The 15,000-nt window shown below is 34.4% G+C and overlaps 1 protein-coding gene across 1 annotated transcript in view; it reads left to right on the forward strand.

Moving 5' to 3' along the window:
* The window catches only part of LOC106874320 (ephrin-4), a 362,025-nt gene that overhangs the window by 156,200 nt on the left and 190,825 nt on the right, over positions 1-15,000 (forward strand). The window lies entirely within an intron of this gene.

Below are 15,000 nucleotides of genomic sequence, written 5' to 3' on the forward strand. Positions count from 1 at the left end.
AACATCTCCCAATCTTCACTTTGTTATTGTTGTTCTTTCTTTGAGCTGGATGATGATGATCGTGATAATGAAATTATTGGTGATGAGGATGATGATAATGATAACGGACAGCCTTTTCCTTTTCTTCCTATGTTGTGGATTAATTACGCTCTTTTGCATTCTCTGTGTTCTTTGCAGTAAATATCTACTTAACCACTACACATTTTCCCCAAACTGCTTCATTCACATCACCTTTCTTACCTCCTCTCTCTCGTTTTCTTCTTTTTCTTTCCTTCTTTATCAGTTTCTTGTTCTTGTTGTTGCAGTTCTTATCAAAGAACTTGAATCAAAATGTAATTCTTATTTCGTCTCTCCAATCCCCTGCATCTATTTCAAATTTAGCTTAATTTTTCAAAATAATCTTTCTCCAAAAGAATTTTTAAAATGTCTTTCTTTTTTCTCTATTATTTTATATAACAACATTTAGCCAATAATTAATTTATTATTATCATTATTATTATTATCATCATCATCATCATCATAGTCATCATTGTCATCATGATGCTTGTTCATATATTGGAATGACTTGTTTTTGTGTAAAACTGTTTCTGTCAGAAGTTACAAGGATGGCATTTCATTTAGTTTTTATTTTCACATTCTTTTAATTTTTTTTTCTTTTTTTTTTTTGTAATTTTCATGTGAAAATGAGCAACAAGTGTTGCATGAAAGTTCTGGTTGAAAAGATAATTGAAATAAATTGACCATTCCAAGTACATGTATTGCCTGTCCATATGTCTGTGTGAATTCCTTTTCTGTGTGCTCTTTTTTTCTCTCTATATATGTTTATTTGTTTGTGTGTGTGTGTGTATAGATTTTCTATTGTTCTTACCATTGTTTGTGAATTATATATATGTCACCATCATATAAGATGTATATATATCTGTGTGCGTGCGTGTATGTATATATATATATATATATATATATATATATATATATATATATATATATATAGTCTGTAACAATAATCTAGAAGTTCTGTGATAAATGGAAGCACAAACGCTTCTACATCAACTACCCAGCCACCCAGCCACCCATTCCATCAGTTAGAGAGATAGATGATGCATTGATGCATCAAACCTGCACATGACACCTCTAAATCAGACTTTGAATATAGAAGAGAGTTGGGTGGAAAAACCTTTGCCCTTGCTTCCTCCCCTACACACACACACTCTCTCTCTCTCTCTCTCTCTCTCTCTCTCTTTCTCTCTCTCTCTCTCTGCCCCTTTATATCAGCAATATCTGTCTATAGCACTTGCTCAGTTCCAGTGCCATTCTTATCTGCTGTCTTTGAAAATCATCCAGCCCATATCATCTGCTTTCCTCTCTGCTCTGGAGGTATTTCATGGTCCAGAGTTTCCTCGCTTTTTCTTGTTTTGTCTTCCCGGATGTGGATACAAGGGAAAAGATAGCTTTTCTGTTTCCCCTTATTATTATTATTATTATTATTATTATTATTATTATTATTTTGTTTGTTGGTTTATCTCTTTGTCATTCTCTTCTTGTCTTTCTAACTACGCTGTTCCTTCTCCTATAATGTCTTGATTTTGTGATTTCTTGGTGATGTTCATGTCAGTTTACTCTGCTGTTTATGCTTGATATATAGATAGACAGACAGCAAGAGAAATAGAGATAGATAGAGAGAGAGAGAGAGAGAGCAAAGTATTGGCAGATAAATAGACAGTGAAGGTTAAGGATGGAGGTGGTGGGGAGTGTGATTGAAAGGGTGGGGTAGCAGGCAGTCAGACAGATTGTTTTCTCCTCCTGACACTGACCTTATTTTTAAGATTACTGATAGTAGTTCAGTAAAGGGAGAGGTGGGGTGGTGTGGTCTTCGATAACGGTTTGACCTGGTGGGTACAGTTGATTAGGGTTTGTGCAAGTCTAGATATTTAGCCTCCCCAACCCTGAAATGAGGGGCTGGAAGGAGGTTGGGCATTCTTTTGAAGATTCCTGAAGGTTTGCATTGACTTGTGCCTGCCGAACTTTACTTCACTAAATCATAATGATTCTTTATTTGTAAGGGCTTGAAATTGAACCTGCAACCTTTCACTCACTTAATTTGCACTCTGTCACTCTCTTCTTAATATTGATATTGATTTTATATTTTAGTTTTTTTTTTTTTTTTCAATTTTTTTTTTTTAAGTTTTGTTTTTGGTTTTGTAGTTGTTCATTCATTCATAAATATTTCATTTTCTGGTAATTATCCTGAGTAGTTGTTGTTGGCCTTTTGAATAGAATTAAAAAAATTTTTTTGTCTGTTTATCTCTCTATCTCAGTGATCCCCAATACTCAATAATCTTTCTGTCTAACAACACATCCCTGTTTGTTCATAGTAGTTCAATAGGCAACCTTTCATTTAATTGAGTTCATCGTACAAAATTGACCTAGTAAAACAAAAGTAAAGCGAGAAGAGAAATATAAGAAAAATACAACCAAATAAATAAATAATGTTGCTAGTAATGACATTGTTGATGATGATGATGATGATGATGATTTCTAACTTAGGTACAAGGTCAAAAATTTGGTAGATGGTGGGACTGCAGGAGCAATTGCTTCTATCTTGATCCCAGTACGTAACTGATACTTTATTTCATGGATCAAAAGCAAAGACTACCTTGTTGGGATTTTGTAATTTAGGAACAAGACAAGACTATCCAGTATCAGCTCAAGAAATCTGCTGCTTATTTTGTCATTCAAATTGTCATGTCACCAAAAATATAATCTTTGCATTCAGTTGGATCAGATTTATAATTTACTTCTCTTAATTCAGAGTGAGATTGACAACTCTGCTTACTGCACTGTGTGATCTCTTGCCCTGCTAAACATAGCAGCCAAATCCATCTTAGATTATACGCCACAATAGGCATCACACTATTTTAGTTCCTAATATTATATAAGATCATTCTGGCTTGAATGTCTCGTCATAGGACTGCTGAATCAGGCCCACCTAGGGTTAAACAAAAGCCTCTGTTAATTAATTATCCTCTAAACCCTGCTTTAATTGAAGATGAGATTTGAAGTAATTATAAGTGAGAGGTCTTAATCTCAACAAACCAATGCAACAAAGCTGTTATCAGTAATTATGAAGAAAATGATGTGTGGTTGGATGGTAGAAATCGTTATTTTCTTATATTCATTGAGGTTCTAAGCTCAAATCTTTGGAGAATGGCGTCAGAAAGAATGGTTAAAGTGCTGATCAAATAAATGTCTAGTAGTTAACTTTATATTTTGAGTCTAGGTTGCACCATCTTTGCTTTCCAGTCCAGATTTGGTGAAATAATTACCAGCAATATACTAGGATTCAACCAGCTATATCTCAACCCCTCCATTACATGGAATCCTTCTTATTATAATTGCTATCATTGTCATCATCATCATCATCATCGTTGTTATGGTACATTACTCACAGCATTAGATTTATTTTGGGATACTTTTGTTAGTTACTACATCTCTTCTATGACCGAAACCCTAAGGCAATAAGTCATCCAGATTTAATTCTGATAGAATTGAAGAAAGTCTTAGCAATCTAAGGCAAGGCAAACCATCCATGATTTAAGAACAGGACAAAAAAAAAAAAAAAGGTGGTTATTTCAACCACGTTATTCTTGTATGGTTTTGATGTCAAGAACTTGCATTCTGAATCCTCTGCTCAGAAGAAGATAACCCACCACACGATTGCTTGCTTACTGTTATTTTCCATCAGGGTTATATAGTGGACAAAGACACTTTACAATGATGTATTAGGGAAACGGTGAGACATTTATTAAATATTTATAGCTATCACTATGATTCATTGGCACTTCTGTCTGTTGGATTTTGTACCACACCCTACCATACCACCTGTCACTATGGGATGCAGCAAAATTTATCATCGTATTCTACCCTAACCATAACCCTATTTGATGCTATTACTACACTGTATACTATCCTATTCTGCTGTTATCCTCGCTTCTCTACCCTCACCTTCATCTGATGCTATAATTAATATTCATTTCAATTGGGAACTACTTGACTTTGTGTTTTTATTTGGTGGTGGTGGTGGTGGTGGTGGTGGTGGTGGTGGGTGTCAGGGTTACAGGATCGTTGCTGTTGTCGGATTGTTACTTCTACTCTTCTTTTCGGAAATTCACAACATTTTTTCTTTGTCTTGTTTTCTTTCTTTCTTACTTACTTATTCCTCACCCACTCCACCCAGCCCTCACCCACCACCCCTCATCCCCACCCCTCACCCCCACCCCACCTGCTGTAAGTTCGGAGCCTCTTTGTCTGTGAATGCATGGTGAGGTGCATTGACAAAAACTTGGTTGGATAAATTTTTCATGGAATATATATTATATATTTTTTTTCCATTACAAGAATATATCATAAATTTGACCTAACTCGCCTCTTTTTATGTATCTGTGTATATGTGTGTGTGTGTGTGTGTGTGTGTGTGTGTGTGTGTATATATTGATGTGTGTGTGTGAAGTTATATGTATGGATATTCGTGTACGTACAAATGTGTATGGTTGTATAAAAATAGTTTTGTGTGTTTATATACATGTGTGTTAGCATGCACATATAACTGCGTTAATGTGTGTACAATAATGTATGTAGATTTTGATGTTAAGCAGTGTTGTTTTGTCATAGCATATTTATAACTAACTGCTTTACAATTCTGTCTGGTTTAACGTCTGTTGTCGTTGTCAGGACTCACTAGATGTCCCGTCGATTACGATATACAAATATGCTCTGATGAGGAAAAAAGGCATTGTGTGAAAATATTCATGATGGTTACAGCCCCATCTTCATTTTTTTGTTGCATTTTATTATCATTATTATTATTATTATTAGGATTATATTGTTTGTTTTTTATATTACAAAAGACAATTGCTAGCTTTGTAGGTGGGGTGCGCAGCAGTCTGAGAGCAAGAAAAATAGCAAACTATTTCTCATTCATGTGCTTCTTATATTATGAAAGCGACCTTTCAGATGGGCAAAAAAGTTATAAATCATTCAATTGATGGATGGTTTTATAATGCCTGGTTCCCCTGATACCCCCCTCTCTCCCACCCACTTTTGTATTAATTTTGTTTTTTGTTGTTCCATCTTTATAACGACAGTGTGTTGCTGTTAAATTCTCCTGAAAACTGGAGATTAATCCAAAAGTTTTGATTTCTTTACACACTGCACCATTTATTTATTTATTGTTTTTTAACCATTATTCCTGTCCTGGAGGCATAGTTGTGTGGTTAAGAAGTTCTGCTTCACAACCAAATGGTTCTAGATTCAATCCCACTGTATGGCAATTTGGTCGACCAGAGCTTTGTGAGTGGAATTTTGTGGAAATTCATTTTATAGATGGATAGAGAGAGAGAGAGATGGTTTGGTATAAATATGTGCATAAACATGGCATGTAACCATATATTTAGAACTCTGCATAATCCATTACATTCCAAATTTTATCCTGAAAGTGGGTTCTTGCTAATATTCAAATAATCCTATGACGTGAGCAGAAGCTATAATATCCATAGAGTACTCATTTTATAATAATCATATATATATATATATATATATATATATATATATTTATGTATATGTATGTATGTATGTATATATGTTTGTATGTATGTATGTATATATGTATATATATATGTGTGTATGTAAATAAATATATGTATATATATATATATATATATATATATATATATATATATATATATACATATATATATATATATATATATGTATATATGTGTATGTATATATGTGTTTAAGTCATCTTCATCACCGTTATTATTATTAATGATGTTAGAATGACCATAAAAAAACAATATTTTTATGTATCAACATCACAAGTGTATAATCTAAACATTTATCTATCTATTAGCTACTGTTCTAATCATGATTTCACTTTGAGTATTGAAAAGATCCATATCAAATGGCGTTTGTTTGTAACAATTATTATTGAGAGATCAAAATTAGTGCAGTATCCATTTAAGTTATGTGTTCAAATCCTACTAATATCAATCAAGGACTAGGTTTGATCTCATCAACAATATGATCCTCCCAAAACAATTTGTCATAACCTTTAAAATCATTTTAGTTGTTGTTGTCTATTGAAATTATTATTATTATTATTATTTTAATATTAGTTTAATCTTATATTTATCTTTCTTTATCTTTTCTTTTTAGGTAAGTACCTTTTACTAACTCAGCTTTGAATTGAGATGTAAACATTGATGGTCCGGTAGGTAATGTATGGCTTAGTTCTTGTGATGTTTATTTAATCCCTCTTGAAACCCTCTAAATGGTGAAGAACACAGAAATCATTCCCAAATGTGGTCTATTTGTGGTCTTGGCAGAATAATGAGAATTATCTGGTTTTCTTTATAGAAATTACATTTATGTTTCAGAACAAATTAACACACTAACATTAACTTATTATAGAATGAAGTATAACACAAAAAGTACATTGTAGTGGGTAATTTTAATCAATTAAATCTACACAAAAATTGCTGTGATCTGTTCACTGACAGAGATGCAGTGGAATTATGCTAGTGAGCAAGTTGCTGAAGTGCAATGAAACTTTCTGACACTTCTTAATAAGATAGTATTATAAAGAAATAAAGGAAAAGCAAATATAGTATTTTGTAGCTTTAATGACCCTCTTATGATGTAATCATTTCTCTTTCAACATACAATTTCAGATCAAGTCTCTTACCAAACCACTCCAAATTCTGTATTATATATATATATGTGTGTGTGCGCATGTGTGTTTGTCTGTGTGTAGGAAGCTATATTTATTATACTGTAATATTTTGTTTTGAAATAATTATACATTTGGAAACTTTCAATTATCCTTTCAAAGTGATTCAAAATATAAACAGAAGAAGTTGGACGACAAAGTCACCACATAGAATTTGGTTTGACAATTTAGTTCCTAGTTAGATTCCCTGCTTATCAAATTGTGATACCCACTGATCGTGATGTTAGTGTACCGAAACTCTCACCATCTGGTTTTGAGTTCAAGTGTATTACAGTAGTACTGTCATACTCTGAGCAATATACATATATGACACAAACTGTTTCCAGTTACTCTGACTGATAAAAATGGAAAGCAAAGAAACAAAGTATATTGTACACTTATTCCATATTTGAGTAGTGGTTAAAAATACAAAAGGCATCCACCCAGCCGTTAAAACAATTACACCAACAAACTGCCATGTTAACATGGAAACAAGATGTAAAATAGCAACAAAGGCAACATCAACAACATTTTAAAATCCCTAGAAAATTGGCGATGCTTTTGAAATTCGAAATTGTTTCTTATACTGATATGCTAAATCTTGAAATAAAAAAAGAATTTCTTGTGCTAACACTGCAACATAAATTTTACATTTTTTTTACTTGGTTATTTTATTGTTTACATATTGCTTTGTGACCAGCACTTTCTAAATACACACGCACGCGTACGCATGTTATAGCTGGCATACTAGGCCCAAAATTGCAAGAATGGTCGGTCTCCTTGTTCTGAAATTGTATCTTTCAATTGTAACTGTTCTGTCACTCTAGTGAGCTTGCTGTCATCCTGTGATTGTGTCAGGTCTGTCAAAGAGTACGGTTTCTGTTTTGTGCGGGACATAATGAGGGGAGGACTGGCATTAAGATTTGGCTGTTACATTAGATCGCTCAATAGAGGCCCAGAGATTGAACCATCTTCAAGTAATTACTAGTATATTTGTGTGTATTTGTGTATGTATATATATATGTACACTAGCACACACTAGTAACTGAGGTTGTTCCTTGCTACTAAAAGGCTCTGTGCCAGACTTTGCTACTACTACTACTACTACTACTGTAGTTGTGATCTGCCTTTTATCAAACATCTTCATTCCTCTTTCCCTTCATTTTTGTCTACTTTAGGTCTTTTTTTTTTATCTAATCTTGATTTTGTTATGGGTGTTATTATTATTATTATTATTGTTGTTGTTGTCATCATCAAAATTGCCTGCCTGAAGAGTGCAAACATAAGTTATCCTATAAGATTTAACCCCCACCCCCCAAAAAAATAATAATAAATTTAAAAGAAAACCTAAACAACCCCAAACCCACTACACACACACACACACACACACGCACACACACACAAACAAGCATAAACACATTGAGAAAAATCTCCTTGCTCTCCTACACCCCCTCTCTCCAAACTTGCCCTCTCCACCTCCTGCTTCCTCTTCCTCTGTCTCCAACGATCAATTTGCTAAAGTTCTTGTACCGTTCTTTGTTTCTCTGTGACTAGAAGTAAGTAACATTAATCTGTAGAGGAATCATGTAAAAGCATATTGCATTGCTGCTTTTGAGAATAACTGTAGATTTCTGCTGTGGAATGTATTCTACTTTAAAAGCTTCCAACCTGACTTAGTCCTTTTGAACTCTTGCAATTTTATTTCATTCTCCTGTTTTTGTTGTCATCATTGTTGTTGTTGTTGTTATCGCTGTCGAATGTCGGTCGTGTTCTCGCTTTATCTATTTTAGTTCCTCCCTCTCTTTTTTTGTTTTACTTCCGAGTTTTGTGTACGTATGTGTGTATATATGTGTACATGTATGTATGATCATGTATGGGTGTGTACGTATGTATGTATGTATATATATATATATATATATATATATATATATATATATACTCATACACACATTCACATGCATGCATACTTCCATCCATATAGATATGTATATGTGTATATATTTATATATAATTTATTTTGGTTATTTAATGAATAATATTGTGAAGAGTAGAGTAGTAATGTTTTGTTTTTTGTAATTTTTCTTATCCCTAAGATATATATGTGTGTGTGTATATATATATATATATATATATATATATGTATATATATATATATATATATATATATATATATATGCATGTATGTGCCATTGAATTCATCTCAGTTTCAAGGTTTAGGGAGGGACAGAGAGGGCTGTAAGTGAGGGTAGGGGTTAAAGAAAAAATGGTCCTTGTTTTTGTTTATATTTAATTTTATCTGTGATCATAAAATTTTATTGTTTATGTTTACAGTTTATTGATATTGTTTTGTTTTCTTTTTTTTTTTTTACCATTTACAATTTTTTTTTTTTTTCATTTTTGCATGTCTAAGATAGGAATTTTCTACTTCTTGACAGCCTCAGTCTCTTAGGCTTGTTTGCCATGTGAGTTCCATTCTATTCCATCCCATTCCATCCCTACCTTCCATTTATTTCTGTGCCATACCACTTTTTTCTCTCTCTCTCTCTCTTTCCTTCTCTCTTTCTCTCTCTCTCCCTCCCTCTTATTTTTGAAATTTTTTCTCAGTGTTGGCCAGGAATTACCTGCAATCATTCAATAAAAGAGAAAAATAAAAGAGGAGACAAGAAGCAAACGAACAAACAAAAAAAAAAGCAAAAAAAAAAAAATAATAAATTGAAGATTTTTGAGAGTGGAAGAAAAATGTAGGGTGGTGGTCGGGGATTATAGAGTAGGAGATGATGTAGAGGCAAAGAATAAGAATAAGAATTTGGTTTCTTTTTGAATATATTAGAGAGTCACTTTGAGAAAGGAACTAGAGGTAACGCTGACTAAAAACGAAGATTCGATATATTGACTTTCTGGATATCTTTTTAATTTTCCATTAAGTATCCTGAAAAAAAAAACTCACTTTTGTCTTTTCCATTTTAAATTTATGAGTATGTGTGTGTGTGCGACACGTGCGTGTGTGTGTGTTGTAACAAATGTTATATATTTCATTTATACATGTATGTATGTATAGTTGCGCTTATATATGTGTTTGTGTGTATGTGCATATATATATCATCATCGTCGTTTAACGTCCGCTTTCCATGCTAGCATGGGTTGGACGATTTGACTGAGGACTGGTGAAACCAGATGGCTACACCAGGCTCCAATCTGATTTGGCAGAGTTTCTACAGCTGGATGCCCTTCCTAATGCCAACCACTCAGAGAGCGTAGTGGGTGAATATATATATATATATATATATATATATATATACACATGGGTGGTGAGAAAGATTTATTCAAATAAACACCAGTACTAGGTTAAAGAAATATTACAAAATTAATAAAATTTTTTAAAAGGTAAAAGAAGTGAGATGATTACGGGAGAGTTCTTGAGTGAGAGTATAGCATTGACCTTGTATAGTATTAGTCTCCAATCACATATACAAACACAAGCATATAGAAAGAGGGAGAGAAAGGCATGCGTGTGCTTGTGTAAACATCAGAATTGACAGACTGTCAGGGAAAACACCTGGTGGCATTTAGTCATTTCCCATATGTTTTGAGTTCAAACCCCAGTCTGATACACTTTTCTCTTCATCCTCCTCTGAGGTTGATAAAATGAGTACCAATGTCCATTTAATTAACTGTACCCTGGAAAGCAGTTGTCCAGTAACTGAAACACAAAAGAGAATGTACCAATGATGAATGCTGTATATGGTTGTTTGAGCTTGTCTGAAACAGCATCCTGTGCTCCACTAAACCACACCAATAATTATGAATAAAGAAGAATACATTGGTCTGTGTATGCACATAAAGAAGAGACTGATGGTTTTTAATAAAAAGGTTTACTTGATCATAGTTGACCTAAAGCTGAAGAAACACCACAACTAGTAAAATAATATAAGATTTCACACACACACACACACACACACACACACACACACACACACACACACACACACACACACACACACACACACACACACACACACACGCACGCACGGGCACACACGCACACGCACACACACACACACACACTCTAGTGTATGAGTATTTATTTAATGAATCTGAGACTTTGATTCTTTTTACTCAGTTTTGCATTTCCTATTTATATTGGAAACTATAAGTAGCAGCAAAGAAACATGAACCCCAGATTCAAATAAATATGTGATCTCTCCCATAAATAAGTATTGGAACATGTCACCACCGCCTCATTTGTAAAATTCAAACAGTCATTCACATAGTTAACCATTTCACTGGAATATAAATGACCACAATTGCAACAATACTCTTGAACAGGATTCTGGCCCTTTGCAGGGTTTAAGGCCAGCAATTTTGAGGGGAGAGGTGCAAGTTGTTTGCATCAGTTCCAGTACTTGAGTGGTACTTTGTGTTATTGCCCCCCCGAAAAGATTAAAGGCAAAGATATCTAGGCGAGATTTGAGCTCAGAACACAAAGAGGCTGAAGAAATATTGCTAAGTATTATGTATGTGTGCTAATGATTCTGCTAGCTCAGTTTGTGTGTGTATGTGTGTGTGTGTAAAATGAGTTATGTGGAGAGCGGGAACAAAAGCCAAAAGAAGATATGGTTTGAAAGAACACAGCCAGCCATAGCTTTTCATAAACTTACAATCCTACATTAGTTCTCTATACTCTTCAGTTTTACATCTGTTTATTATTTATAAATCTTCTCTTTTTCCTGGTTTTCCATTTCTATTTTTTTTTTCATTCTCACATACACCCTTGTTCAATTCACCTTTGTCAAGCTATCTGTTGTTATTTGTCTTCAACTATCTTTCTTCTGTGAGATTTTTAAGGAATCTATTTTTCTTTCCTTCACAACCACAGTTTAAATTTTTTTTTTTTTATTAAGAAAAAGAAGAAAATGGGTACCCAAATTCTTCTCCTGACTCTCTTACCCCGACCCCCTAGTTCCTTCCTGTAATATTCTTTTGTTAGCTAGGCAATGCCTCACTTCTTTTTCCCCCTTCTTTGGATTTTTACTCCATGTGTCTCTTCAACTTGGACCTCTGATTGATTCTCATAAAGGGAAATGTAAATAATAATAGTAAATAATAATAATAATAATAATGATGATGAGACAGAAGAGAGAGGATGTTATATATATATATATATATATATATATATAACATATTCACACACACAGTGGCTGTTGTAGTAGTGAGGTGCATAAGGAGAATGATAGTAAGTGGTGTGGTGGTCATAAATGGAACACTATATGCAAAATGATGTAGACAAAGGTGAGTGTTAGTGGGAATGGTAGAGGTGGAGGAGTTGGTGCGTGGGTGTGTTTTGTTTTATTATTTTTTTTTGTTTTAAGTGTTTTCTCTTCATCTTGGGAAAAAAAGGGATTAGTTTGATATAAAGAAATGGGCAAATCAAAAGTACAAAAGAAATGGGGTGGGGAGATGAGCGGAAGGAAGTTTGTGGGTGGGTGGGTGAGTGGTTTGGGAAGAATAAGCAAAAATATGATGGAATGATGATGGTATGTTATTAGGGAGGGGGGAGAAATTTCAAAATAATTTAGTAAAATGTTCTACCTCACATTAATATCTGTAGGATGTATTTTGGGGTGGGAGATGCAGTGGGAGATGGGCTTTGTCGTCATTTCCTATTTGGGAGGAGGAGGGGGAGATAATTTTATTTATTTATTTATTTACTTATTTACTTATTTATTTATTTATTTATTCAGAGAGGTAACATCAAGCACTGCTATGGGCATCTTAAATAAAAAGGTTGCGTATTTTGAAGGAGACACCTAATGTTTCTGACACTCCAGAAATCAAGCTATGCTGGAATTTGACATAAGCTGGGAGGTTCTTTTTGTTTTTTTTTGTTTTTTGTTTTTTTGATGGTTGCGGTGAGGTGGGGGGGGGGGGGTCTGACATAGTTTCAGTCTAATGTGGTGATGATGGTGCTGCTGCTGCAAATGTTGTCATCATCATCTGTGCATTTCCCCCCCCCCCCGAATGAAATACATATCCCCATAGTCGTAACTGGTATTTACAGAGCGTTGCTGTCATGCTCCTATCTTTCTCACCCCCATATTTCTCTAGATTTACATTTCTCTGTAAAAAAAAAAAATAATGATAATAATAATAAATAAATAAATAAGAACTTTGTCTCTTGATTCACACCCACATCCCCCACCTCCCTCGCTGCAACGTTCACATTCTGGTGTACTTGTATGTACTTACTCCCTCAGTACCACTTACCCTCTATAACAATCTGAATTTGGCAGAAGCAGTTTTCGACTTAACTGTTTAGAATTTCTCAAGTGTCTTTTGCTGACCCTTTCTGTGTGGAAAATGGCTGACTGGTTGCCTGGCTGGCAGGATGGATAGGTGGTGGTTGTCGGTTGGTGGAGGTGGTAGTAATACTGCAGTTAGTTTTTGTGATGTCTCTGTAAATGTTAGTGTTATTCAAAGTCTTTATGTTAGTATACTAAAAAATAAAAAAAAAATAAAATCCCCTTGCCTAATATGAGTGTGTGTGTGTACACATACACACACATATCTGCATTGATTTAGTGGGGAGACAGACAGAGAGTGAGTTAGTAGGGTAGGGATATATGTGTGTGTATATATGAGTGTGTATGTAGTAGTAGTATATATATATATATATATATATATATATATATATATTCTATTAAAATTTTCTTTCTTTCTTTTCCTTTGTTTTTGCACTACTTTATCCCATCAGTTGAGTTGTGGCATTGGATAATGCAGGTTATTGACTGCAATTCTTATTCGTGGTTTTTAAATGTAAAGGGTATGGTGTATAGGGTGGGGTGGACAAATCTGTAGCCATTCTGTCTGAGGAATGAAGTTGTAGAAGAGAGATCAGGTCCCTGTATGGCTTAGAATATTTAGAGGTTGTCTCTTAAAAATGATGGTTGTATGATTGATGGAGACCTAGTAAAGTTTACTCACTTCCTGTCACACTACTACTACCACCACTACTGTTACTGCTGCTGCAGCACCACTTCCTACATTTGATGGTCAATTTCCATGGTATGTAACTGTAAATAAAACCATCTGCCCCTTAGTTTCATTATGTGTGTATTTAGTGGGTTATTTATCATCATTTTAAGGCCTCTTTTCTATGCAGGTAGTGTGAGCATATGGAGTCCAACCCATGCTAGCATGGAAAGCAGACGTTAAACGATATATATATATATATATGGCACTCCATTGTGACAATAATGAGGGTTCCAGTTGATCCAATCAACAGAACAGCCTGATTGTGAAATTAATTTGCAAGTGGCTGAGCACTCCACAGACACGTGTACCCTCAACGTAATTCTCGGGGAGATTCACATGACGCAGAATGTGACAAGGCTGGCCCTTTGAATTCCCTGTACAACTCATTTTTACCCGCTGAGGGGACTGGAGTAACATGAAATAAAGTGCCTAGCTCAAAGGCACCAGGCTCTGCTGGGAATTGAACTAATGACCTTACGATCACAAGCCAAATACCCTAACCACTCACCTATGCACCTTCGTGTGTGTATGTGTGTGACATTGGTGTTAGACTGTCTCATCAGTTTCTCTGTATTAGCACCCAAGTAGTTCAGTCAACTAGATCAGGGGTTTTCAAACTTTTTGACTTGCGGACCCCTTCATATTTCAGGTTTTACCTTAGGGACCCCCTTATAAAGGCTTATGAAATTTATACATAAATATTTGCTTAAAATAACATATATTTTTACATTTATTTATTTAACAGTATTTAACAAAATAGGTTTATTGTCAATTAAAAGATTTCGATTAAAAAACATATAAAATCAAATTGCCCATAAAAGGTATTTGCTGTCTACGGACCCCCTGTCTTGTCCGCAGACCACAGTTTGAAAACCCCTGAACTAGATGACACATACCTTGAATTAACTTGAGTATCTGATAGTCATATGTGCCTTTAAGGTAATTCTCTCAAGTGGAATCAGCTGATGACAGTGTGTGTACAAGTTGGAAGTTTGCATTACCAGTACAGTCCAACCAACAGATTTCAACAGCTTTCGTCTGTCCAGTTTCACTTGCGAGGTTTGGGTGGATTTGAGGTTATTGCTAAAGACACTTGACCAAAATGCTGTGCTATGGGATCATGAGCACAAAACAAAAACCACTCATATTTACATTGTTTACATTTGACGGATATTTGTCCTCATCTTATTTGTTAACACGTT

The sequence above is a fragment of the Octopus bimaculoides genome, chromosome 13, assembly GCF_046866305.1.
Source record: "Octopus bimaculoides isolate indiv1 chromosome 13, ASM4686630v1, whole genome shotgun sequence".
Taxonomy (NCBI): Eukaryota; Metazoa; Mollusca; class Cephalopoda; order Octopoda; family Octopodidae; genus Octopus; species Octopus bimaculoides.